Here is an 18,821-nt window from a genome sequence, read left to right as displayed (position 1 = left end):
TACATTTTTCTGATTTTTGACAGGAAGTGTCAGAGAAGATGTAACTGCAGGGGAAACTTAGCTCTAGGTCAGCTACCAAAAGCAAGTGGACTGCTAAGCTTCAAGACATCCATTATAAAGGAGGAGGGCCTATCTTCTTTTCCTGCCATTGTAGGTAGATGATGGCTATGCACGAGATCAGCTGCTAGAAGCAGGTGGACAACCGAGCTCTATGCCAGTCAGCCTGGACAGCTAAGCTCTGGGCCACCCAACAAAAGCAGGTGGTTAGATAAGCTCCTGGCCAGCAAATAGAAGGTCTGCTAAGCTTCAGGCCAGCCATGAGATACAAGCGGGCTCCTACGCTTCAGGAAATCCAGGCAGAAGCAGGTACACTGCTAAGCTGCAGGCAGGTTTGCCATTAGAGGCAGGTGGACCATTAGGTTCCCACCCATCCACCCATCCATCCATCCATTAGAAGCAGATGTCCTGCCAAGCTCTACGCTAGCCTAGAAGCAGGTCAACCAACAAATACCTAGTGAGTCTTTATAGGCACAGTGCCAGCCGAGCATGGCCAGCTATAGGGTGGTGCGACCTGGGCAGCCACACCTGGCACTGAGCTGGGCGGGGTACAGTGTTTAAGAATAATTTATGGATTTAAAAGCACCTGCTGCAGAGCTCCTTTTGTGTTCAGAAGCTTTGAAGGCAACAATAAACATGTCAAGATAACCCTAGTGATTACAGTTCCTGCTGGGGAGAGATTTTGTTTTGTCTAATGGCAGTTTCAGCTCATAAAGTAGTGCAGTGGGTTAATATGCCTGTTGCAAAGAACGTGTACCATGCAGCTCACAGACCTGTATTTTATGTGGATGGCCTAGTGGGTTACTGATTTTCTCACAGAGATCCTATTGCTATTTGCAGATCATAAATTACCATTCTAATACAGCACAGTGACCTATTAACTGTCAAAGAGCTGCGTGCAAATTGCATTGTATAGGTTAGAACGCTATGTTCCCCCTCCACCCACTCTCACTTTCCTAACGTTACTAAAAAGGATTAGTTTGAGTAGAAATACACTTTTATGAGAAAAGCCAGCTCAAAAGTGTGGTGTACGTTTCAAATCCTGAGTTTGTGCTTCTCCAGACTTAATATGACATGATTCCTACACCTTGTGATCTTCATTGCCTTATGTAACATTTCCTATAGTCTAATTTACACATGCACCATTCACTGTGTCTGTATAATGTGTGTGAGATGTGAAGTGCTGTGATACCCTCCACTGGTATGAGTAGCGCTATACAAGAAATGGATTTCATGTGAGAGAGCGGCTCTGGGAGGGTGAGGGACACTGTTAGAGGGTGGTAGTGAGAGAATCCATGATGGAGTCATGGGGGAAGGCTCCAAAAAAAAAAATATATATATATATATATATATATATATATATATATATATATATATAAAAAAAAACACACACACGGGGCACCACCAGAACTAAAGCTAATCTCCAGCACGTCAATTTAGAAGCAGGTGAATTGACAAGCACCAATTAGGAATGAGATGGAATGCTAAGCTCTAGTACCCCAGCCTAGAAGCATGTAGACTGCCACTTCCCAAGCCATCTATCAGAAGCAGATGAACTGCCACGCCCCAGACCAGCCAATAGACGCAGATGGACTGCCACGCCCCAGACCAGCCAATAGACGCAGATGGACTGCCACTCGCCAGACCAGCCAATAGACGCAGATGGACTGCCACTCGCCAGACCAGCCAATAGACGCAGATGGACTGCCACTCGCCAGACCAGCCAATAGACGCAGATGGACTGCCACGCCCCAGACCAGCCAATAGACGCAGATGGACTGCCACGCCCCAGACCAGCCAATAGACGCAGATGGACTGCCACGCCCCAGACCAGCCAATATACACAGATGGACTGCCACGCCCCAGACCAGCCAATAGACGCAGATGGACTGCCACGCCCCAGACCAGCCAATAGACGCAGATGGACTGCCACGCCCCAGACCAGCCAATAGACGCAGATGGACTGCCACGCCCCAGACCAGCCAAGAGACGCAGATGGACTGCCACGCCCCAGACCAGCCAAGAGACGCAGATGGACTGCCACGCCCCAGACCAGCCAATAGACGCAGATGGACTGCCACGCCCCAGACCAGCCAATAGAAGCAGATGGACTGCCACGCCCCAGACCAGCCAATAGACGCAGATGGACTGCCACGCCCCAGACCAGCCAATAGACGCAGATGGACTGCCACGCCCCAGACCAGCCAATAGACGCAGATGGACTGCCACGCCCCAGACCAGCCAATAGACGCAGATGGACTGCCACGCCCCAGACCAGCCAATAGACGCAGATGGACTGCCACGCCCCAGACCAGCCAATAGACGCAGATGGACTGCCATGCCCCAGGCCAGATACTAGAAGCAAGTGGACTGCCAGGCATCCATTGAAGGAAAAAGGCTGTCACACTTCAGGCCAGCCAATAGAATCAGTTTGGCTGCTAGGCTTCAGGTCAGCCAATGGAGGCAGGTGGTTGCTAGGCTTCATTCCAGCCTATGGAAGCAGGGGGACTGCTAGGCTTTAGGAAAACAAAGTTGAAGTAGGCTGACTTATAAGCTCCAGGTTACGCATTATTGGCAAGAGGTCCGCTAAGCACCCTCCCATCTATTCCAAGCTCCACACCAGCATGGAATCAAGTGGACCACCAAGCTTTAGCCTTCTCATTAGAAGCAGGTGGGCTGCCAAGCTGCAGCATATGCATTACAAAAGCGAGTGCCAAGTTTAAAACTAGTCTATAAAATTAGGTGGGGTGCTTACCTCCATGACAGTCACTAGTAGGAGGGTGGTCTGCTACGCTCCTGAGGCACATAGGTGGCTAGTCACCAGGCAAGGTGCTAAAAGCAGACAGACTGCCAAAAGTCCATAGAAGGAGACGGACCACTTTGCTCCAAGCCAGCCAAAAGAAGCAGGTTTCTGGTAGGCTTCAGGCCAAACCAATGAAAGCAGGTTGGTTCTGAAGCTTCAGGCCAACCACAAGAAGAGCTCTGCTGATTTAACTCTCTCCAGAAGAAACAAAAAAATAAAAAAATAGTCAATTCAGAGGTTCAGGCTTTGAACGTCAAGTGGTACAAGTGCCTTTTAAAAAAAAAAATCTTACAGGTAAGATCAGCGCAGAAGAGCCTCTAAGGCAGTGGTCTCCAAACTTTTTAATGTCATGCCCCCTCCCCAGTTGAAAAATAAAAATCATTGGGGCCCTCCTCAGAATTTTTCTGAATTATTTTATATAGATGGCAATCTTTAAATATGTCTAGATCAATTTAAACATTGCAGTTAAGTACTGTTACCTTTTTAAAAATGCAGTAACATGCTTCTGCTTAAACCAAAGGCCTGTTATCTGTATAATGTTTCTTTTGGCTAGAGTATTGTGCCCCCCCCCCCCCGCCCCAGACTCACTTGAGGCACCCTTAGGGGGGCCCGCCCCCCAGTTTGAAGACCTCTGCTCTAAGGTACCAGTAGCTACTAAGAGAAACTGGGTAAAGTGATAACAGAAGGGAGGATATGACAGCCAGTTGGCGAAATCACCAAAGCCAACCTTCATATCCCTTTGAATTTGTCCAGTCTCTCTACAAAACAAATACATTCATAAACGTTTTGCATCAAGGTGGTGGTGCTTACTAGAACAAGCACAAATCAAGCCCACGGACATGGCCTTGTAAGAAATTGCTGGAACACGTTATGCCAACGTACAATAAAATCCAAAGTACCTCTGCTGAAGCGCAAGGGGTAGGATACAGCCCATGTCATCGTGCAAGCGCTCTTTTATGAATACTGCGTACTACTGGACTGGTTTCTTTTCACAAGCATGCCCAGAGTTTTGTCTCAGAGTAGAAAAATAGGGAAAATCATATATATATATATAATGGTGGTATTTTTCTCCCTATCAGTACACAAGTAAAACAGCTATTATTAAAACAATGCACTATAAAATGTATTCTAGAGTTTTCTCATTGACTCCTGACTGATAATTAAAGTTATCAAAAGTTAAGCAAAAAGTCACATTGGCACATGGAGGAAGCACTCAACAGGTACTTTCTCTGTGGCCTCCTTTGCTGTTACTGGGAGGGCCAAAGGTCATGTTTGGGTGGGCCTAACCCACCTGGCCCACCCGCTAGAACCGGGCCTGCTGGACTGGAACAAGTTCAAAAGTGTAAATGACTAAAAAAAACAAAAAACAAAAAAAACATTGTTAACATGAATTGTATGCATTTTTTACGAGTGTGGCGCAGGCTGCACAGTGCTCTAGCTTAACATGAAATATTGCTATGGAGCTGCTATGGCCCATCTTCTTTCTAGTCCTCTGGTAACTGCAGGCCCTCGTGGGCGGGAGTCTGCCCAGTCTGTGCTGTGGTACAAACGGAGCAACGAGTCTTGAACGACGCTTTATAATGTTTACGGAGGAGATAGTCATGTAGCTGGAAGGCTGGCCTCGTGTAGCGATCCAATTCCGGCTCTGGCACTCGACCAACAACCGTGTGATTCTGGGCAAGTCAGTTCAGCTCCCGGGGTCCCTGTGTAAACATGTGAAGGGGAAAAAAAAGTGTACTAGGTGCGATGAACCGTATGCGTGGCACCAGGATTAGTATTTCGAGAAAGCAGTTCGGCCGGTTACTGTCCCTAAAGTGAAGGGCACAGGGTAGCGTAGTGTGTTTGTACCACTACTAGACTGCAGTGTACGCATTTACTGTTCACTGGCTGCTGCAGTATCCACATACGGTGCAGTATGGTGGGCGAGAGCCCCTCGGATGGAGTGCAACGAGCTAGTAGCGTTCTCACCCATTGGTTCCTGGGTTGTAGCTGTGGTAGGTACGGTTCACGACTAGAGCCCCAGGGCTACCGATACTACTGTACTTCGAGTGAGTCACGACCCCTTGCCCTTTTACACGGACTCCACGAGGGACGCCGCCACCACTGCGCGCGCTCACTCTGAAAGACAAAAGGTCACGGAGCTGGACCGCCGCGCGCACCACCCTCCTCACCCACAGGTGATGGTGCCCACTGCTGATGTGGGGTGACCAGATTTTGAGGAGAAAAAACCGGGACAGGTCAGACATAAAAGAAGGACTAAAGACTTTACTTTCACTTTTATTTCAGGTCTGTCCCGTTTCTTTTTGCGTAGCTTTGTGAATATGTGCGTGATTATATCTATATATATATATATATACATATATATCACGCACATATACACTCACACATTTACAAGACTCCAAATATATAATTAGCTATGGTTTGACCTCCGACCCTGCACACCCAACCCGCCCCCACTCACCTCTCTCTGCTCCCCACTCCATCTCTCTGCTGGGAGCAAACACAGGACTGTGTTGCCTGACAGTAACAGATAAATTACTTTAAATATTTCATACTTTACTTATGCTTCCCTAAATGATCTGACCTTTGTCCCAAAAACAGGGACATGTATTCAATGATCTGACCTTTGTCCCGAAAACCAGGACATTTGTTTAAAATTCAGAGAAGCGTTGGGACACCAGGACAGTCCTCTAAAAACCGGGACAGTCCGGGGAAATTCGGGACGTCTGGTAACCCTATGCTGATGTGATGTGGGCTTTGTTTGGTGCTACCACTGGTATGCAAGAGGCCTGGTCGAGAGGGGGGGCGGGGGTCTGATACTTTAATACTTAGCTTGGAATGCGCACGCCACCGGTTTAGTTTAGCAGGTTCATCACCGAGACCTCATTCGCTGTCGGGCGTAGCTCATTGTAATTTACAGACAGAACACTCCCCTTGAAATGGTCACTAACTTTGCACAGACATACAGTTTTATTGATAAAACTATACAGCACACAATTGAAAATGTGTAGAAATAGGGTTCCAGTCAGCCCCCCAGTGACGTAACCGTTTGTTTTCCCCACCAGAGCAGGCAGCAGCAGGTAAGGCCGCTTTCTGCTCCGGTGGGGAAAATGGGCCCAAAAGGGCACTCCACCTTTCCGGAAGGCCTTGTTTGAAAGGGGAGATTCATGGCCAGGAAACCCCACTTGACACCAGGGATTACCCTTGGAAGGGGGATTGGGGACACAGGGCTTGGGCACTCAGAAAACAATTTTTTTTAAATAAGTAAGTTTACACCTATTTTTTTTGGGGGGGGAGGGGGGTGCGATTGTGCCTCCCAGGGGTTAAAAATAAGTTTAAAAAACTTTTGTAAATGACAGGGGCCACCCGTGAGCAGGGCAAGATGTGTGGTTTCCCTGGGGGCTGCGATCGGGAAGAAGAAGAAGAAGAAGAAATATATATATATATATATATATATATATATATATATATATATATGCGAGGGGGGCTATGGAAAGATGAAGGTCACTTTGGCTGGGTGGTAGTGAGGGATTCCGAGAAGGAGGTCATGGCAGCACTAAAAATGATTGTCGAGCTGGGTGCCACAGGCGCTAAAGACTGTGACGATGAGTATGTGGCAAGGTGAAGTAATAGTGTATTTTTTGTTTATTTCAGTGTCTTCAGAGAACCTGCTGATTGAGGGAACACGCAAAGGTAAGGTGACTGACCTTTATTGTTGCACACAGCACACAGACAATTTTGTGACTGTCTACGTAGTCTAGTGTTTTAGAGGGACAGTTTGGCAGAGATGGCGTCTCTGAGACAGGAGATGCTGGGACAGCATCTCAGGGATAGGACAATGGAGCAGACTCAGAGTGATTTTTCAGTAGAAGTCCCATCCGACAACTCCAGTGATTCTGAGGGAGGTGATGAGGGCAGTCGTGCTGTCCCTTCACAAGTACAGCCTGTACAGCGGGGCGATTGGGGGTTAATCCAACCCAGAGATCAGGTGCATGTGGTGGCAAGCACAGACAAAGTGCTCTCTTGGGAGCTCCCCAATTTACTTCAGCCCCAAATTCCACTGCCCACATCATATTGTGAAGACATCAAAATTATCTATCGCAAAACGACCTGGTTTTGTAATGCGGGCATCTGAGTTTTCGGTCCTGGGCTCGGCGGCCATATGGGGAAACCTACCAAACCCAGACATTTCTGGAAACTAGACTCTCGGGGGAGTCCACAGAGGTGTGGCTTGTGTCTATTTTCCAAAAGTTACTTACCCAGAATGCCCTGCAAATGTGAAATGTTGAATAAAAACTATGTTTTCTTCCATTTCTGTTACACAAACTACAGGAATATGCTGGATCCACAGAATTCCTACCACCCAGTGTTTCCCCACCTGTCCTGATAAAAACGCTACCTCACTTAAGGGCCTGTGCCTAATGCCTGTGTCAGGAATGATCCCAGCGTCAACAGTTGACCTCATGTAAGGACTAACATTGTCTGTTGTGTGATCCATTCCTGTCACGGGCACTAGGCCTACCCACACAAGTGAGGTACCATTTTTATCGGGGACTTCAGGGAATGCTGGGTGGAAGGAAGTTTGTGGCTCCCCTCAGATTCCAGAACTTTGCAGCACCGTAATTTGAGGAAAGAGAACCCAGGGAGGGCCCCACAAGTCAACCCATCCTGGATTCCCCTAGGTGTCTACTTACAATAGATGTATATGTTTGGTAGGTTTCCCTAGGTGCCGGCTGAGCTACAGCCCAAAATTCACAGCTAGGCACTTTGCAAAAAACACATCCTTCTTCAATCGAAAAATGTGATGTGTCCATGTTGCTTTTTGGGGAGTTTCCGGTCAAGGGCCCTAGGCCTATCGACACAAATGAAGTACCATTTTTATCGGGAGACTTGGGGGAAACACAGAATAGAAGAACTGCCAATTATCTTACATTTGGAAGGCAAAAATGTAGCTAGTGTGTAAGAAAGAAGTCATTTTGAGAAATGTCCTGTAATTCACATACTAGTATGGGGACACCTGAATTCAGAGATGTGCAACTAACCACCGTTTCTAAACTCCCTATCTTGTGCCCATTTCGTCAACAAAAGGGTTTCCATGATACCTATTTTTCGTTATTTATAGTTTACCAAATGAATTGCTGTATACAATGAAAACCCATTGCAAGGTGCAGCTCGTTTCTTGCCTCTGAGTCGCTCGGGTTCTTAATGAACCTACAAGTACAACCCCGCAACCAGGAGGGTCCAACAAACATAACAGTATATTGCTTTAAAAAAAATCTTTCAAAGTTGGAAAGAGATACGGAAGAAACCAGTCAGAAAGGCTGTTTTTTTTTCAACTCAGCTTCAATATTTTTTTTAATTTCAACTGTTACTTTCTGTAGAAAAATCTTGAAGGATCTACACAAATGACCCCTTGCTCAATTCAGAATTTTGTCTACTTTTCAGAAATGTTGAGCTGTCAGGGATCCACCATTGGTTTCACACCTGTTTCGGTCTCTAACTGGAAGGAGAGTGAAAGCACACAAAACAAAAAAAAGTACAAATGGGTTAAGTCCCAGTAAAATGCCAAAACTGTGTTAAAAAAAAAAAAAAAAAGAGGTTTTCTGATCCAAGTTTGCCTGTTCTTGAAAGCTGAGAAAATGGTAATTTTTGCACCTCAAACACTGTGTTATTGCCATTTGAGGTGGGGGGGTGGGGGGACACATGCTTTCTTCTGCAGCACCCTTTTCCCCGTTTGAGGAAAAACTTTCTTTAGCTGTATTTTGGTTAATTTCTTGGCGTCCTCCAGGGGAACCCACAAACTCTGGATACCTTTAAAATCCCCAGAACATTGGGGAAAAAAGGACGCAAATTTGGCATGGATATTTTATGTGGACAAAAAGTTACGGTGGCCTAAGCGCAAACTACCCCTAAATAGCCAAAAACATGGCTCAGCACTGGGAGGGAAGATGCCTAGTAGCTAAGGGGTTAAAATCTGTTCCCAGTACAGTTCAAAACTATTTTTAAAAAAGTGTGTAATTTTTCCTTCCCTAACTGCTGAATGTAGACAATCAATTTACAGGTACTTACATGTTGTTGTGAGTTGCAAAAATCATTTTACAGTCTTCCCTTTCACACTCTGTAATTCAGCAAGATTGTCACATACGTCACTTAAAAAAAACTGTTCTCACTTTGCAGTTAGACTAAGACAAAATAAACACAAATCATGTTAAAAAAAATAAGCAGCAATTTGTCAGAACATATAGCCTGGAAAATGTGATAAGATGAACCACAGAATTTAAAGGCATCCTTATTTACTGCGCAGGTTTCTTGAGCCACAATAACAACAAACATTGGCTCACGACCCAGTTTGGGAAATGCTGTGCTAATGCATGCAGTGTTAACACAGAATGAGACATACTGAAGCAGCCCGCACAGAGGGCTATAGCACTCATGATGCAAGCACTTAAGAGGATGTGAAAGGCCACAGCCAACAGATTTAAATAAGCGAGAAATACTTCACCAGATCGAGTGTGATTGGTAAAGTCTCTAGCCAATTGCTGGAAAGGGTGGGCTGAAAAAGCCAGTGTTTGAAAGGGGAGGATTCAAAGCACACTATGTATACTGTTGGCAATAAATCGGTTTGACTAACTGCAACACACAGAGCTACAAACGTAGGAATCCAAGTACCAAAATGGAAAGAAAACATCAAGAGTTATCAATGAGGTTACGAGAGAAAACCCTGTGACTGCGACGCTGGTTTCCTAGTCAGGGGCTTTCTTTTTACATATTCTTTCAAGTTTATCAATCCATCTAATTAGCCTACAACTCTTAAAAGTATTGGCAATGTTAGTAGGTCTGATTTATGAGTGAAAGTGCCTTTTAGTCACTGATGGGTTTAGGCAACAAAAAAAAAAAAAACACAACATACATGCACTTTTTCACTCATGCATCAATCCATCCATCGACTCATTCTTGCATTTGCCTTCTGACACGACCACAATAAAAACACAAACTCAACTTAAGCAAGATAAATTAAAAGAATACATATTGAGAAACAAAAACATGCTGCCTCTAACCACATTCTGCACATGCTTGCAATACGCAACTAACCACAGTCGCCGGTGTACGATGCAGAGGTATTGTACCAACTCCAGTGTTGTTACAAAGTTACAGCATGGTTGCCACATTCGGAATAAATGTGATGGTCATCTTAGAATGGTAAAACAATGATACCCTATATTCAAATGCTTTTCATAATTGTTGCCGGTTTTAGAGAAAGAAGCCTCGTGGGATACAGCACACTGCAGATGAAATGAGCATCAAGCAAGCGACCCGTTAGCACTGCCGGGACATCTGTAGTATCCGCTAAATAAAAATTAAAATGAGAAGCAAAAAAATGAATAGGGAATTAAAAAAATAAAAAATACAAAAAAAAAAAAAAAAGAGAGAAAATTGAAAAATAAAGAGCTGGCCAACCTGCTCCAACACTGAATCACACGTATTTTCAGGTGGGTGTCCACATGTGATAAGAAAAGGCCAATTTTTACAGGGCAAGAGAGCCAATGAAGGATACGGACAGGAGCGTTACCTGGTGCACTACTCTGCCATGGATGGACGCAAAGTGCAAATGACATACAGACAGACCAATGGCAGAAGGCTGAACCAAAAGCCCTCTATGCATCTATATAGATATTTAATGATTTTTTATTACAAGATCCTGACAAACAGCTAAGCATGTCAGGGTTTCCAAAGAGATTCTAGCAAGAATTAAACCTCCTAGGGTTTGTCAGAGAGATAGCCAACACCAGAACCTTTCCCTACAGTAGTAAGCTATTAGATTTTGTGTCACAAAGTACTGGACTGCAGACTTTAACATAGGGCAAAAACAATCCAACCTGAAAAGCCTGTTGGCTTTGACAGATGTGCTACATAGTAAATAAAATCAGGCATTCTGTCTTTGTCATAATTTTTAGTAATAAGCAGATCAAAGCTACAGTATCTGAAACACCTTTTTCTAGTGAATCACTGAGGCCTATAGCTAGTAGTAATGACTTATCACTATAACCAACCCAGGCCTATAGTAGTGAGCTTACGCTTTCCCACAAGGCAAACATGTGGCACAGAGTCATCACATTACAGATGTATACTAAATTACAGTTGGCAAAACAAAATATGATCTCCCATCAGAGGGCTTTAAAAGGATTCTCACAGTGCAAATTTTCTATAAACATGGTTTGTCAGAGAGGGGTAACCAACACCAAAACCCTTGCCTCCTTCAGTGATCTATTAGATGCCATGTAACAAGACACCTATCTGTAGGCTTTCTTATAAAAAGTTACAACAATCCACCCTTAAACGTCTATTGACTTTAACATATGTTTTTAAACACATGTGAGGCTCACTGTCTTTATTGTGACATCTCATAATGAACAATCAGGTCTATAACACTTATCATTGCATTGTCACCATAACCAACCCAGACCTATTGTGGTAGGTGTATGCTTTCACACAAGACAGCCTTCACGTGTACATTAATAAAATACGTACAAATCTAGAGTTGTCATCACAATCTAAAATCCTTCCTAATAGAGCTTATTAAGGGCTGCCATAGAGCAAATATTCTAACCTCATGGTTTGTTCGGGTGGGTCACCAACACTAAAGCCCTTGCCTACTACTGTAGTCCGCTAGATTCCATATAACAATATACCCACCTTCAGGCTTTAGTACAGTGTAATAAAAATCCACCCTTAACAGCCTAATACCCTTAACACATGTTTATTGTTTAAAAACAAACAAAAAAAAAAAAAGTCAGGCCTTCTTGCTTTGCTATAACTTAATTATTAACAGATCACACCCAAGGAACCAATAAGCCCTATTGGCTTTATAGTACATACAGCACAAGCCTACTGAAGTGTGCATAAGCTGGCAACCATCAAGTTATACAAATAGGTACACAAATGTAGTTGGCAAAATAATATACAACCTTGCTGAATAGGTCCTAACTAGAATCATCACAGTGAAAATCTTCCAAGGTTTGCCAGAGTGGGTGACCATAGCTGAAACCCTTGCCTACTTTGGTAATCTGTGAGCACACATGTAACAAAATACCTGTCTACAGCCTGACAACTGTTCATTCATTGTTGAAATCCTAATTGGCTTTAAAAAAATGCTTTTATCAAAAAAGTTAGGTTTCCTGCTTTTATCACACCTTTTCAAAACAAACCAACCAGATCCAAGGCTTGTGGCACAGCGTTCCCCAGTGCACTAGACAGGTCTATAGTTGTTATCATTGGCTGTCACCATAAATCAGTGCATCTCAGACCTGCTGCACTGAATGTAACCCTTCCCACAACCAACCAACAGACATACAGATTATTGCAGTGCACATCTTCTCACCCTACAGTGTGTTCAGTTGGGTTTGGGTCACTAACAACAAATCCCCTGCATATTAGGGTACTCATTATACATGCCTGCAGGCTTTAGCACAGTGTAATAACAATCTACCTTCAAAAGCCTATTACCATTAATTAATACGTTTCACTATAAGTACGTCAAGCCTACTGGCTTTGTCATAGCATTTCATACTAAACAGTCAAAACCTATGAAATCTGATATGACCTTTCCTACTGATCAAACCTGTATCCTTAGGTTTGCATCTTAAACAACACAGGCCTATTCAGCTTCACATAAACTGGCAACTGTCATGGATACAGTTAAATCAAGCAATGGCAAAGCCAATCGGTTTCACCGACGAGAGAGCGATTGCCTTTGTAAATGTTTTTTAGCCATGTTTGTACAGCAGCATGGCTAAAAGAAGGAAACAGAAAAACAAACACGATAAGACATGGCACCAAGGAATGAGGGTGACTTGGGCAAAACAGACCACAAACACACAATTACCCTCATGCCAAAACCATGTGTCCGTGGGAGCTATTTGCTATGAACAGGCCTATGAGGAGATTTGTAACAAGTTTTGGATGTGCCCGTGGTTAGCGCAGTGGAGATGCGTGTATGGAGCACAATTGTGTGCTTGGAACATTTTTTCTGCAGGAGTCAGGCGCCAGGGTCTGACAGAAGTGGGACGGACACAAGCGCAGTGCCTGCTTCTGTCGTCTGCCATACCTTTAACTCTGTTCCTTACCTCAACCTTAGAACATGTCCATTTGCATGCGGCTTACACAGACAATGTATGTTATGCAAATGCAAAAATGTTTTGGGAATCTGGACAAATGAACTCTGCATAAGCATTACCCTCACTAGTTTAAAATAGAGTTGTGACTCTAGCGGGGGGTGTCCCCTCAGTGCCCATCTTCTCTGCCCTGACCTCAGGTATAGGTGCCTCGTGTAGACACAGTTCTGGAATCAATGTGCCCTCTACGGTAACTATAAAGACCTTTATTGAGCACAGATGATGAAAGGCAGAGTCACAATGGCCCGGAATGTGATCTGTGAACCGTAAGAGCGCGACGGGGGTCTGCCTTTCATGGATCCTACAGAGCTTCAGGGAAAGGGGGCATGGACCCCCCTCACCTTACTATTCATGACTCCCAGGGGATTGGGTCCCCCGGGCCTCCAAGAGGCTCAGGGAGGGAGCTACATGCCTACCTCCCCTAAAGAATGTTTTGCAGCCCCCAGGCTCTGGCCAACCCCAGATTTTTCTCTCTCAATAGTAGTGCTTTTTAAAAATATATATATATTTTGCTGCGGATCCACAGATCCTCTGCAAGTTCACAGCAGGTGAAGGTCCACCACTGCTCCTCCCCCCCACTTTAGGGGTTCAGGGTAACCCTACTGTGCTCCCTTATGTCTTTCTTTCAACTTTTTTGTAGGACTCAGGACTTAGTCCAGAGTCTTAAGCCGGCTGCCACATCCTTATTGTTGTGGTGGCAGCCAGTCATATCTCAGCATGAGATCTTTCGTGTCCGCTGAGCCTCCGCGGCATAATATAGACAAAGTTTTTGAGCCTTAATTGCCCAAAAGCTACTGAATGGATTCACACCAAATCACAAAAAGCACTTTTTATGGACCCAAATCCAGTTTTGTGCCAAATTGGGTGTAAAGCCGCACGGACGTTTGGGCTGTAGCCGTCTCTAAAATTCCTATGGAAAAATGAATGGGGAAAACCCGTTCTGGCACCTCCACTTTTTTTTCAGCTCGACGGATGACCCCAAAACTTTCCAGGAGCTGGGGGGAAAAACGTTTCTTTTGTACAGTTTTCTAAACATTCAAACGGTGCCAAAGTTGTTAGGAAAACAAAAAATGCTTTTCCTATGGAAACACGGTCCTAACTATAACTACCCAACGGTGACCGCCACTGGGTAATATATATAATCCATAGATTAGCTATCCTAATTATTCATCTGCACCCCTCTGAAATCCTACTACCCCATACCGCTGCCCACCCCTAAAAACATATTCCTTTAATTTTGTTATTTAATGCAATGAACACAAAAAAAAACACTTACCTGTGTGGTAAAGTTCAGTGCTGTGAAGTGCCATAGAAAGCTCTCATGGAACTTAACTGCGTGGTAATGGCCACGTGGTAAACATGAATTATGGGGATTACAACCAGGGCTTTCAGTGGGATGAAAAAGTGTGGTGCAGGAGGGTCTATAAACGGGCCTGGCCTGCGTAATTAAGGGAACGGCTTAAACACGTAGATTACATTCCTGTGATTATTGTAGCAGGTGTCCTGACTGGCATTTTGGTTCCACTGAGCTTTCTGTTATTGCATCTAGATATATAGCAAACAGCTGACATACACCTAACCAACCAGGACTATTGGCTTTGTCAATGGTTGTTCACTTATTTAGATAAATAAGCAACAATTATTTTGTTGTGAATAATTTTGAAAGTGTAATGAAAATGTTTCAATTCTGAAATTAAGAGACTGAATTAAACATTATTGAGGGCTGTTGAAGGGGTAGCTGTCTTAAGAGAGACAATCACTCCTGTTGTGCTCACTCTGTGATAGAGGCGTAGGCACTGTTTCTCTACACATCTCGTCCATCCGCATATCTCGTCCATCATCTCTTTCCTCTTGGATCGTTTTTTCCCTCACTCTCTCCTGAATTCACTTACTGCATCTTTCACTTCACCACCCTCTAAACACACATCACCCACTCACCTGTAAGCACTGGGCTTTCTTTAACTTTTCAATATTTTCACAACCGTGAACCGCCTTCATACACATTTCAGAATCACAATTGTGACTGAAAATGTGACCATTGCTCTGTGCGCTCGACAGAGAGGCCAAGCATTGAATGATCATGTGTTCAGAACACAATTAGGATCCACTGACAACCACTGTAAGACGTGTGCACCGCTTTCAGCTTCAACTCAGTAGCTCCCGATTGTGGCTCATTTTTAACACTCGGGGGTGCCTCGGTTCAAAGTATGCGCTTTAAAGGCGTAATGGACTAAACTGAAAAAATACGGAAACACAACATCCAGGAAATAGATAACATTACTAGGGAACGCAAAAGTCAGTAAAACGTGAACGACAAACAGAAACTAACTCGCTGACGTGGATAAGATTGACATGTTTTACAATCACAGTTCAGAAACTGGATCAGTGTTGTTTCTAGTAAACGACATGAATATAGGACCTGATAGGGACCCGTTTCAATGTCCGTTTTAATTACTAGCAGAGCTGAGACCTGGCGGCCACGATCCACTTGAAGCCAGTTTACATACATGACAACATTTTAGAAGATGCAAGTGGAATGTTTTAAAAAAAAAGTTGGGAGAATGGACCCCCCCCCCGATTGACTTTATAGCGAAGCAGAGGCAATCTGCCTAAAGCGGGTCTTTGGCATGTAAGGTGAGAGACAATCAGCATTTTATATTTGGTAGTTTAATAAAATTGGGTAACATCGTGAACTCTGTTTTTGCATGCGCTATGGAAAACTGTCAAAAATAAAGTGTTGAGGCTTGTCGCGCTCTGATCTCCAACCTCAACTAATTACAAACTGTTAACCTATAATGTCCTAAGTAATTCTTAGAGTGTGGGGGGGGGGGGGAGGAGGTTAGGAGCGTTCCTGCCAGGCATCAACATTTCACCTTTTGCCTTGTGTCCAGCAGATCACAATTGGCAATCTTTATCGGATTTCTTCACGCAGGAACCGGGAGGCGGGCAACTACCCTCGAAATCGGCTGTTTCCCGCCTGAATCGGGAGGGTTGGCATGCATGGGTTTAACAAGTTCCAGACGCCAGAGTGCAAGGAAAACGCCAGGGCTAGCTCCTCGCACATGGACTTCTGAAGCTTGGCATGTATGCTTCCTTGAAGAAACTAAGGTATGGACTATAAAAGGGAATAAATACCTCATTTATATGTGCTTCGAAGCTTGAAAATAGTCAAAAAAAGGCTACGTTGCATCAGGGAGTCTAAAGTCCACAACGGTCAGGTTTTCTGGCATTCAGATACTTTGTTACGCCGCCCCCATGTTGTACACGGAACCACAATTACCATCAAGCACTGAGGTTAAAGAGAGAAAATGGGCGAACTACCTACACCCGAAATACCGCAGACAAGTTGTGGCGCTACACACAACAGCCCCTGAAGTGAAAAGCCGCATTTTCAAATACAAACAACACCAAGTATGAGGTCGAGGGGACTGCCTGGAAGTCTGTCTGAAGGGCACGTGAAACACCTGCGCCGGCCAGCCCCAAACCTTTCTATGTGAAAAATTAAAACAAAACCCTATTTGCCGTGTTTAATGAAACGGGATGATGCTCGCCCCCATCTCGGCGCCGAACGAAGCTCCTTAAAAGAAAGATTGAAAGCGGCAGATTTTAAATCCATTTTCAGCGTTTTACCTGCAGGAGGGAAACGTAAAGGCGCCTTCCACTTCCTAGAAACTGTCAGTGAGAAGTGACGCTGAAAGTTGCAAAAGTGCCCCGCGAGGGAGGGGCGGGGAGACGTAGCCCCTGGAGGGGCGGGGCTAAGAAACTTCGCCGCGTCACTCTGTCCTATGCGACCGGCAGGGATACAGATACCCGCTTTACTGCTCGCTCGTGGTTAATCTGTTCGTTTGGGGAGAGCCGCCGGGAGTTTCCCTCGTTGCAGAAGGAGACGCAGTCGCGGCGGCGAATGCATCAGCAGTGTTGTGGCAGCTTTAATTCACGGATACTTGCAAACTTTTTCCCAAGGGCCAGAAAGTTTACTCTGCGATGGGGAGGAGTTTGGGGTAAGGTGGGAATAGGGGAAGCGAAGCCCAAACATCTGGTAGTTGAATTGCACAACGTTAACCCAGAACACCTGGGATTACTCCTAGTTTCCATTTTACCAAATTGTGTGATCCTTGGCAATTGTTTTATGTAGCTTTCTCTCCTTTTTCTATTATTATCATATACAAAGGGACCTCGAAGTACATGGTTACGGGATGTGCGTGATACAAAACCTCCTCCTGTGTTTGATTTATTAAACTATAATGTTGTTCATGCAGAATAGGAACCCAGGCCACCCTACGAGTGCACATAACAACTGACTTGCCTCTTAGTTCACTATTGGCATTGTTGTCAGTCTGTGGGGGGCGAGGAATGAATGTGTCTAAATTCATGTTTGAAAACTATCACTTAAAAATACTTTTCAATTCAATTCATAAAGCTTTATTCGGCACATACAAATGACCATAAAAGCATGAACAAAGAAGAAAAAAAAAAGACAACAGTACGTATTTACAAAGACGTTGCAATTAAAACTAACAGTTATTAATTATAGTTAATGGCTCATTGAGTAATACATATGATCATTCATAAATATATAAAATGAATATAAAATACATTAAAAACTCATACTTTTCCTGGAATTGATGCACTGATTTAAAAAGGTGGCAGTGTAAAAACAAATATCTGCCGATTGCAGATTAAAAATTAAAGCCATGGCATGTTTAACCGTACGTGTTCCGTATTTAACAAACAGAGGTTTCAAAAATACTATACGAAAACATGTATACAGTTTACAGAACAGAAGAAGGTGCACAGTGCTCTGTGTAGATACATTATCGCACCTACATGGCCCAATCGGGTGTTTCTTAATGTTTGGATGGGCTACTAAACAATGTGCCATCCCAAATCTTAGTCTGGTTAGCACAAATTTATGTGAGTTCCTAGTCACCATAGTTAGGTAAGATGGAAAACCCTCCATTAGATTGTATCTATTATAAAAAATGACGGAGGACAATGATCCGGCTATGGTTGCTCGTTTCCTTTCTGCATAAGTTAGGAATATACTTTTCATTTCTGATTTGGAGATCGTGGTTGCTGCACTAGGATTATTTAAAATATTCAGATTAAAAATGTCTGAAAAACAGACAACATATTTAACCCAGGGAATATCTCGATATTTATCCAAACGTAGGCAATCCTCAACAATAGTCCTGTTAAGTAGCTTCTCATCGCCAAGCCAAAAAGACCGCCAGATCATCAATGGTCTAAGTGATATCAGATCAGTTAAATAATTAATGGCTAATTCGCGATGGCTTAATTCAGTTGAGGCAGAGATGGGCAAAAACAGGAGCTTTTTTAAAAACATATTTTCCTCCAACTGTAAGTTGTAGGTACAGCTATAACCCCATACTCCTGCCCCATACAGAGCAATAGTCACACATCTAGCTTGGTAAATCTTGAGCATATCCCTGGTTCGACGATCCCCAACTTTTGCAGCAAATCTATAAATACCATAAGCATTTTTGCCATTTTATTCCGGATGTTATTAAATTCATTGTTCCATTTCCTGTCGTTAGAGAAGGTAATACCTAGGTAACAAAATTTATCCACCTGTTGCACCTTTTCGCCGTCTATGAAAAAGGCATTTAACGTTTTAGCTTTAGCTCCGCAGGTCATGGTATGCGTTTTTCCCTTATTAATTACTAGTTTTCTATCTTTAACAAAGGAGGAAAAACTATCCATTAGTCGTTGTAATCCGACAGGTGTTCGAGAGAGTAAAACAGCGTCGTCGGCATATAGTAACACCG

The 18,821-nt window shown here is 43.9% G+C and overlaps 1 protein-coding gene across 4 annotated transcripts in view; it reads right to left on the bottom strand.

Moving 5' to 3' along the window:
* Positions 1-16,766, bottom strand: part of BCL2L14 (BCL2 like 14) — a 105,850-nt gene extending 89,084 nt beyond the window's left edge. Inside the window, exon 1 of one of the 4 annotated variants that reach the window (XM_069228014.1) lies at positions 16,663-16,766. The gene's annotated coding sequence lies outside the window, so the exon portion shown is untranslated. The remainder of the gene's footprint in view (positions 1-16,662) is intronic. The other 3 variants (XM_069228013.1, XM_069228017.1, XM_069228016.1) reach the window with 3 other exon arrangements.
* Positions 16,767-18,821: the final 2,055 nt, after the last annotated feature.

The sequence above is a fragment of the Pleurodeles waltl genome, chromosome 4_1, assembly GCF_031143425.1.
Source record: "Pleurodeles waltl isolate 20211129_DDA chromosome 4_1, aPleWal1.hap1.20221129, whole genome shotgun sequence".
Taxonomy (NCBI): Eukaryota; Metazoa; Chordata; class Amphibia; order Caudata; family Salamandridae; genus Pleurodeles; species Pleurodeles waltl.
This window is presented reverse-complemented; position numbering and strand designations above follow the sequence as displayed.